The sequence below is a fragment of the Oncorhynchus gorbuscha genome, unplaced genomic scaffold (assembly GCF_021184085.1).
Source record: "Oncorhynchus gorbuscha isolate QuinsamMale2020 ecotype Even-year unplaced genomic scaffold, OgorEven_v1.0 Un_scaffold_2723, whole genome shotgun sequence".
In the NCBI taxonomy this organism is placed as follows: domain Eukaryota; kingdom Metazoa; phylum Chordata; class Actinopteri; order Salmoniformes; family Salmonidae; genus Oncorhynchus; species Oncorhynchus gorbuscha.
The window spans coordinates 30,001-40,000 of record NW_025747157.1 but is presented as its reverse complement, the minus strand read 5'-3'; the positions used below and the strand labels follow the sequence as shown (position 1 = coordinate 40,000).

Below are 10,000 nucleotides of genomic sequence, written 5' to 3'. Positions count from 1 at the left end.
GATGGTGTATCAATACAACCAGTCACTACAAAGATACAAGTGTCCTTCCTAACTCAGTTGCCAGAGAGGAAGGAAACCGCTCAGGGATTTCAACAGGAGGCCAATAGTGACTTTAAAACAGTTACAGAGTTTAATGGCTGTGATAGGAGAAAACTGAGGATGAATCAACAACATTGTATTTACTCCACTATACTAACCTAATTGACAGAGTGAAAAGAAGGAAGCCAGTACATGCATCCTGTTTGCAACAAAACATTAAAGTAATACTGCAACAAAAATGTGGCAAAGCAATTTAGTTTTTGTCCTGAAAAAAACCCAGAATGGAGCTTAGCACAGGCAAAATCCTAGAGGAAAACCTGGTTCAGTCTGCTTTCCACCAGACACTGGGAGATTGACATTTCAGCAGGACAATAACCTACAACACAAGGCCAAATCTACACTGGAGTTACCAAGAAAACTATTCATGTTCCTGAGTGGCCAAGTTACAGACTCAAATATATTTGAAAATCTATGGCAAAACCTGAAAATGGTTGTCTAGCAATGTTCAACAACCAATTTTATAGAGATAATAATGAGATTCTCAGGGACTTGCACGGGCAGGGTGTGGTAGTCTATATTGATGACATCTTGATTTATTCTACCACACGCGCCGCGCATGTTTCCCTGGTGCGCAGGGTTCTTGCGCGACTGCTGGAGCATGACCTATACGTCAAGGCTGAGAAATGTGTGTTCTCCAAACCAGCCGTTTCCTTCCTGGGTTATCGCATTTCCAGCTCGGGGATGATGATGGAGTGTGACCGCGTTAACGCCGTGCGTAATTGGCCGACTCCGACCACGGTAAAGGAGGTGCAGCGGTTTTTAGGGTTTGCCAATTACTACCGGAGGTTTACCCGGGGTTTTGGCCAAGTAGCGGCGCCCATTACCTCACTGCTGAAGGGGGGGCCGGTGCGTTTGCCGTGGTCAGCAGAGGCTGATGGAGCCTTCAACCAGTTGAAGGCACTGTTCACTGGGGCTCCCGTGTTGGCGCATCCTTCATTAGCATTCATAGTGGAGGTGGATGCGTCCGAGGCTGGGGTTAGAGCTGTGCTGTCTCACCACTCGGGCACGCCACCGAAGCTCCGTCCCTACGCTTTCTTTTCTAAGAAGCTGGGTCCGGCGGAGCGGAACTATGATGTGGGGGACCGGGAGTAACTAGCTATGGTAAAAGCCCTGAAGGTGTGGAGACACTGGCTTGAGGGGGCTAAACACCCTTTTCTCATCTGGACTGACCACCGTAATCTGGAGCATATTCGAGCAGCGAGGAGACTGAATCCGCGTCAGGCTAGGTGGGCCATGTTCTTTACACGTTTTAGATTTACAATCTCTTACAGACCAGGTTCCCTCAACAATAAGACCGACTCGCTGTCCCGTCTCTATGACACCGAGGACCGGTCCATCGAACCCACTCCCATCCTTCCAGCCTCTCGGCTGGTGACCCCAGTGGTATGGGATGTGGACGCGGACATCGAGCGGGCGTTGAGGGTTGAACCTGCGCCTACACAGTGTCCGACTGGTAGAAGTTACGTACCGCTTGGTGTCCGTGAAAAGTTGATTCGGTGGGCCCACACACTACCGTCTGCGGGTCATCCGGGGATTGATAGGACAGTGCGGGGAAGTTACAGCCCCTCCCGGTTCCACAACGGCCATGGTCCCATCTCTCGGTAGATTTCCTTACTGATCTTCCCCCATCTCAGGGGAACACTACCGTTCTGGTCGTTGTGGATCGGTTCTCTAAGTCCTGCCGTCTCCTCCCATTGCCTGGTCTCCCTACGGCCCTACAGACTGCAGAGGCTCTATTTACCCACGTCTTCCGGCACTATGGGGTTCCAGAGGATATCGTCTCCGATCGGGGTCCCCAGTTCACGTCTCGGGTTTGGAAGGCGTTTATGGAGCGTCTGGGGATCTCGGTCAGCCTTACCTCTGGTTATCACCCCAAAAGTAATGGGCAGGTGGAGAGAGTAAACCAGGAAGTGGGCAGGTTTCTGAGGTCGTATTGCCAGGACCGGCCAGGAGAATGGGCGAGGTACGTACCGTGGGCAGAGTTGGCCCAGAACTCTCTTCGGCATTCGTCCACGAATATGTCACCATTCGAATGCGTACTGGGCTACCAGCCGGTCCTGGCTCCGTGGCATCAGAGTCAGACCGAGGCTCCTGCAGTGGAGGAGTGGGTACAGCGCTCTAGAGAGACCTGGCGGGCAGTCCAGGATTCTCTCAGGCAGGCCAGTGAACGGCAGAAGAGAGACGCTGACCGCCACCGCAGCGAGGCAACGGTGTTCGCACCAGGGGACAGGGTCTGGCTCTCGACCCGAAACCTGCCCCTCCGCCTGCCCTGCCGGAAGCTGGGGCCGCAGTGTGTGGGGCCATTTAAAGTCCTGAGGAGGATAAACGAGGTGTGTTATAGATTGCAACTTCCCTCTTATCATCGTATTAACCCCACGTTTCATGTGTCTCTCCTCAGGCCGGTGGTAGCTGGTCCCCTACAAGACAGTGAGGTACCGGAGGTCCCTCCACCCCCTCTGGACATCGAGGGTCCCCGGCGTACACAGTACGAGCTATTCTGGACTCGAGACGCCGGGTGAGGGGCCTGCAGTATCTCGTGGACTGGGAGGGGTACGGTCCGGAGGAGAGGTGCTGGGTACCGGGGAGGGACATTTTAGATCCTTCCCTCTTGAGGGATTTCCATCGCCTCCACCCGGATCGCCCTGCCCCTCGTCCTCCGGGTCGTCCTCGGGGGGGGGGGGGGGTACTGTCACGAACCTTGCTGAAGATGGTGCCTCTTCCTGTTCGGGCGGTGCTCGGCGGTCGTCGTCGCCGGCCTATTAGCTACCATCGATTCCCTTTCCATTTGTTTTGGGTAATTGGGTACACCTGTTTTGTATTAGGGTTTGTTTGTAGGGTATTTAAGGGCACTAGGCCCGCTGGGTAGTTGTGCGGGCTTGTTTGTGTTACTCTGTGTTTGATGGTGTGAGTTATTTGTGTATTTATTCTCCGGACTATTTTGTCCTGTTGTTTGGACTGGTAACTTATATACGCCCTGTGTGTTGGCGTGACTGTTTTGTTGCGCTGGGGAATAAATTTGAAAGAAAGACTGAACCCTGCTCTCTGTGCCTGATTTCACCCACCACTCCTAGTTGATCGTAACACTGTGTGTGAAAACCTCCTCCCAGTGAACACATAGTCAGCGTATGAGACCGACGTGGGAATTGAACCGACAACCTTGATCTTCCCGCAGCCAGCACCACAGCATCACTGAGCCACCTGGCAGCAGTCCCAGTGACCAGACAATGTCTGGCTTAGCCACACATACCCCATGAATTCACTACCTAGCAGCTTTCATCCCACACACACTAACACTGAAAAACCCAAAACAAGACTCCAACGAACACTATGCAGACTATAGTCTATAGATACTACAGATATATCAGCCATGTTAATGTAGCTCAGGTGTAAGTCATGAACTGGTTTAGTCACACATCCACTAACACAGAGAAACCCAAAACAAGACTCAAATGTACAGACTATCCACCGTGTCTGTGTAGCTTAATGCAGCTCTATCATTCATCCAGACATGTCTAAGTCAGGAACATGAACAGCATTAGACACACATCCTCAACAAGAGAGAGACAGAAGCATCTAATTCTACAATCTTGGACTTAACATGACTGCATCACTCAAGACTAGGGGAGACAGGCTGAATCATTCGTGAAGTTTTCAACAAAGAGTCAAACATACTGTGTACCGGTACTCAAAAAATAAAAATTTATGGAATCTCCCAAAAGACCAAAAGCAAGCTTTGACAAATCCTGAATGAGGTCAAAATGTGTCAGCTTTAAAAATAAATAAGAAAATACAGTATTTTTGGGAGATGCCATTACATGGAATATATGACATTCCCCAGGTAAGCACCCCATTCCATACAAATCCTCCTAGTAGCACTGGAATATCTAAACTGAACATACTGAGTCAGGGGCGCCATGTTCCCCCCCACATTCTGAAATAGCATTTTTGTCCCCCACAGTTTTAAGATTGGAATGTGATACAAAACGAGGTAATGGTGTGCTTTAGGACCATGTGGACGCCTCCGAGGAGTCGGATAGGCTGTTTGGAATGTTAATCTGACTGTATTTATAAAAATAAAATGAAATAACTTTTTATTTGACTTTCACCCTTCTAAAACCAAAGTTGCGCTCCTGTACTGTATTTGATACTGAGTCCCCACCCAGTCCTAAGTCAAGTCCCTATAGCAGCAGGTTTGGGGACCGACATGGTCACAGTGATGTTGCTGACTGAATCATCCTGGTTGAATGATTCTCAGTATCAGCAGGGAATAAGCAGGGAATCCTGCGTTCTACAGCCGGGATTTCTGGGAAACTTGGGAAAGTTACCAGAATTTTGCAACCTTAATAGTTAATAGTAATAGTCAACACTGATTCAGTCAGTTGTAATGTGATAGGTTGTGATAATGTGAGGGACCACCACCTTCCCATCTCCAGTACAGGGTCCATCTCTACAGAAAGGTTATGGCCTGAAAACATGTGTTTTAAAGGAAATGTCTCATTACTGTGTGCCTAAAAAAATGGGACAGATATTCTGTCAGGCTCTGCCTCTTTATACCACTTGTTCTCTCTTCAATAGCCTCTCTGGCATTTAACTGCATGTCTGAAATTCACAGACAAATGTAATGCCATCTTTCATCTCTATTCAACTACTAACCCATGGGCCAAGTGACAGACCAGTATTTTCTATTGAATTGGGTGCTTCAAAAAAAGTACTGGGCCATGGAACCATACAAATTACAGACCAATCATTCAGGAGAAATCCAACGTGAAACATGCAGACATGTTTCTGCGTATAATTAGGGATCATTTGTCCTGATATTGGTCAGATGTGAGCTTTTCAAAACATCATGTCCTCAACATTTTAACCAGAATGTTGTGGTTCCTGATCCAAAAGGACAAATTGAGAGCAAAAAAACAAGATATCTTTATTATCCTGAGCTCTTCAGCCCAACGCCAGATGGATCAGCAGGAGCTCACTGCTTTATTCAATCAAACTGGAGAAAATGTTCCACATTTCAGAAGATGCAGAGAGAAGAATGAATGAATGCATTGTATCCTGGTCCACTCAATATCTTCTCACATAGTGTATACTATAGAAAAAGACATTGGGGACTTTTCCTACTGCTTATAAATAGTTGTTCTTTTGACATGTCATGTGTGTCTCATTTGTTGTCTACACCCCAAAAACATCCCATCTTTCTCTCACTTACTCCCACACGTCACTCACAGCAGACTCACTCAGAGGATCAGGTTTTCCATTGTGTGTGTGTGTGTGTGTGTGTGTGTGTGTGTGTGTGTGTGTGTGTGTGTGTGTGTGTGTGTGTGTGTGTGTGTGTGTGTGTGTGTGTGTGTGTGTGTGTGTGTGTGTGTGTGTGTGTGTGTGTGTGTGTGTGTGTGTGTGTGTGTGTGTGTACCCACCTGGTCGTCGTATCTGTAGGTAAGGAACTGGTCCTCGGTAGCGTCCTCCAGGAAACTTCCCTGAGGGGACAGAGCAAACTCAGGCAGGAACACGGCACCCTGGGTCTGGCTCTGGGTCGCTCCACACTGGGGAGACAGGAGGTAGAAAATAAAAAGATGAATAGAAAACTTGAAATCCCCCAAGAAGAGATAACTCTTCCCCAAGAAGAGATCCCTGGTAACTCTGTTCCCCAAGAAGAGATCCCTGGTAACTCTGTTCCCCAAGAAGAGATCCCTGGTAACTCTGTTCCCCAAGAAGAGATCCCTGGTAACTCTGTTCCCCAAGAAGAGATCCCTGGTAACTCTGTTCCCCAAGAAGAGATCCCTGGTAACTCTGTTCCCCATGAAGAGATCCCTGGTAACTCTGTTCCCCATGAAGAGATCCCTGGTAACTCTGTTCCCCATGAAGAGATCCCTGGTAACTCTGTTCCCCAAGAAGAGATCCCTGGTAACTCTGTTCCCCAAGAAGAGATCCCTGGTAACTCTGTTCCCCAAGAAGAGATCCCTGGTAACTCTGTTCCCCAAGAAGAGATCCCTGGTAACTCTGTTCCCCATGAAGAGATCCCTGGTAACTCTGTTCCCCATGAAGAGATCCCTGGTAACTCTGTTCCCCATGAAGAAATCCCTGGTATCTCTGTTCCCCATGAAGAGATCCCTGGTAACTCTGTTCCCCAAGAAGAGATCCCTGGTAACTCTGTTCCCCAAGAAGAGATCCCTGGTAACTCTGTTCCCCAAGAAGAGATCCCTGGTAACTCTGTTCCCCAAGAAGAGATCCCTGGTAACTCTGTTCCCCATGAAGAGATCCCTGGTAACTCTGTTCCCCAAGAAGAGATCCCTGGTAACTCTGTTCCCCATGAAGAAATCCCTGGTATCTCTGTTCCCCATGAAGAGATCCCTGGTAACTCTGTTCCCCAAGAAGAGATCCCTGGTAACTCTGTTCCCCAAGAAGAGATCCCTGGTAACTCTGTTCCCCAAGAAGAGATCCCTGGTAACTCTGTTCCCCAAGAAGAGATCCCTGGTAACTCTGCTCCCCAAGAAGAGATCCCTGGTAACTCTGTTACCAAAGAAGAGATCCCTGGTAACTCTGATAGAGGTTTTATCTGAATAGAGCTAATGATGTGGGCGGCAGGGTAGCCTAGTGGTTGGACTAGTAACCGAAAGGTTGCAAGTTCGAATCCCCGAGCTGACAAGGTACAAATCTGACGTTCTGCCCCTGAACAGACAGTTATCCCACTGTTCCTAGGCCGTCATTGAAAATAAGAATATGTTCTTAACTGACTTGCCTAGTAAAATAAAGGTAAAATAAAAATAAATAAAAATAAATGTGAACTTCTCCCAACACACACACACGAGCACGCATGTGTGTCATCACTGTGCAAATGTGCCGAGCAACATTCACTCCTCTCAGCTGCAGACTCCCTATCCAAGACGACGTAGTGCTAGTCACCGTATCTCTCAGAACAGACCGTAAATCACACTACTAATCTATGTGATGTTCATTAGAGGAGAGAAACCTGGACCTAAATCTTGTTTAATAATCAGATGCAGTGATATCGTCTCCGCAAGTAGACCAGGGTTGGTATCGTATTCACACTGTGTGTATACACAGGAGAGACTAGCTGTGCTCCAGCTAACATCACTGAATTCTGTGGCGAACACCGCATTCTTCCTGAAATTGTGCAAATCACACACACACACACACACACACACACACACACACACACACACACACACACACACACACACACACACACACACACACACACACACACACACACACACACACACACACACACACACACACACACACACAAGCATACTCACACACATGTAGGGTACACACGCACACACACACACTGAGAAGAGAGTCAGACACACACTCTTTCATCAGTAACTTGGTGGGTGTCTGACAGGACACCAAAGAAGACACCAGCTGAGAGGCAGGACTTCAGTCTTCTCCCACTGAGCTGTCCTCCCGACAGGCACAACCCTGCACCCAGACTCCAGCCTAAACAAAGCCCATGTGTGAAGCCACCCCCCCTTCGTCCCCCACCCCACCCGGACACACAAAGCACACTGCCATCTGTAAGAACTGTGGTTGCTTCACAAATGGCACCCTATTCCCTATATAGTAAACTGGTTTTGACCAAAACTAAATGGGCGCTGGTCTAAAGTAGTGCACTATGAAAGGAATATGGATCCATTTGGGGTGCATCCTGTGACCCCCACCCTATATATAAGTCTGGACCAGAGGAACCTAAATAAACACAGACACACGTAAGTCCCTCAGGTGTCGACAGACATGACTTTTAAGTAGGGTGCCCATTCTGTCTGAAAGGGCCAAAACAGTAGTTACCCTGGAAACAGGCTGGCTGGTGGAGACACTGATGTTGTCAGATTCAGACAGCAGGCTCTGAGTCCACTGGGTTTGACAGGCATTACCACAGGCAGAGTAGAGCAGACACAATGTTGAGTCACTAAGAGACAAATATATACATATTGTTTATGATTCAGTGCAGTCGCTCCAAATACCATAGAATAATCAGAGAGAGCCTTCAGTCTCTGATCAAACTGGTCTTACACTACAGAAGAGGTTCTGTCTGGGCCATAAATTATAGAAAGTGCCTGTACCCTTCAACACACGTTCACACGTGCAAACACACACACGCACACACACACACACACACACACACACACACACACACACACACACACACACACACACACACACACACACACACACACACACACACACACACACACACACACACACACACACACACACACACACACACACACACACACACACACACTCTCCCGCTGTGAAGTCACTGGGTCATGGCGTAACAGCCCACCATAACAGCAAGACCTCTAATTGAGTTTACACACCACTAGAGTGACCGTGTCTGGGCTATCCTGCCCTTTGGAGGGCTGAGCTGGTCTCTCTCTCCCTCTCCCTTTCTGTCTCTCTCTCTCCCTCTCAGACTCTCTGTCTCTCTTTTTCTGTCTGTCTCTTTTTCTGTCTGTCTCTGTATCTCTATCTCTCTGTAACTCTCTTTCTCTCTCTCTGTCTCACTCTCCCTGTCTCTCAATCTCTTTTGCAAGGGTCATGCGTAAACACAACTAAGTATAGTTTACACAACACCCCAGAGTGTGTCTGTGGTGTGTGTGTGTGTGTGTGTGTGTGTGTGTGTGTGTGTGTGTGTGTGTGTGTGTGTGTGTGTGTGTGTGTGTGTGTGTGTGTGTGTGTGTGTGTGTGTGTGTGTGTGTGTGTGTGTGTGTGTGTGTGTGTGTGTGTGTGTGTGTGTGTGTGTGTGTGTGTGAGTGTGTGTGTGTGTGTGTGTGTGTGTGTGTGTGTGTGTGTGTGTGTGTGTGTGTGTGTGTGTGTGTGTGTGTGTGTGTGTGTGTGTGTGTGTGTGTGTGTGTGTGTGTGTGTGTGTGTGTGTGTACATGTGTGTGTGTTTGTGAGTGTGCGTGAGTGTGTGCGTGCACGTGTGTGTATGTATGTATGTATGTATGTATGTATGTATGTATGTATGTATGTATGTATGTATGTATGTATGTATGTATGTATGTATGTATGTATGTATGTATGTATGTATGTATGTATGTATGTATGTATGTATGTATGTATGTATGTATGTACAGTGGGGAGAACAATTATTTGACACACTGCCAATTTTGCAGGTTCTCCTACTTACAAAGCATGTAGAGGTCTGTCATTTTTATCATAGGTACACTTCAACTGTGAGAGACGGAATCTAAAACAAAAATCCAGAAAATCACATTGTATGATTTTTAAGTCATTTATTTGCATTTTATTGCATGACATAAGTATTTGATCACCTACCAACCAGTAAGAATTACGGCTCTCACAGATCTGTTAGTTTTTCTTTAAGAATCCCTCCTCTTCTCCATTCATTACCTGTATTAACTGCACCTGTTTGAACTCATTATCTGTATAAAAGACACCTGTCCACACACTCAATCAAACAGACTCCAACCTCTCCACAATGGCCAAGACCAGAGAGCTGTGTAAGGACATCAGGGATAAAATTGTAAACCTGCACAAGGCTGGGATGGGCTACAGGACAATAGGCAAGCAGCTTGGTGAGAAGGCAACAACTGTTGGCGCAATTATTAGAAAATGGAAGAAGTTCAAGATGATGGTCAATCACCCTCGGTCTGGGGCTCCATGCAAGATCTCACCTCTTAAAGCATCAATGATCATAAGGAAGGTGAGGGATCAGCCCAGAACTACACGGCAGGACCTGGTCAATGACCTGAAGAGAGCTGGGATCACAGTCTCAAAGAAAACCATTAGTAACACACTACGCCGTCATGGATTAAAATCCTGCAGCGCACGCAAGGTCCCCCTGCTCAAGCCAGCGCATTTCCAGGCCCGTCTGAAGTTTGCCAATGACCATCTGGATGATCCAGAGGAG

General features: G+C 47.6%; 1 long non-coding RNA gene across 1 annotated transcript in view; it reads right to left on the bottom strand.

Moving 5' to 3' along the window:
• Positions 1–5,523: 5,523 nt before the first annotated feature.
• Positions 5,524–10,000, bottom strand: part of LOC124026391 — a 28,424-nt gene continuing 23,947 nt past the window's right edge. The window contains exon 3 of the long non-coding RNA XR_006837285.1: positions 5,524–5,642. This is a non-coding gene — a long non-coding RNA (uncharacterized LOC124026391). The remainder of the gene's footprint in view (positions 5,643–10,000) is intronic.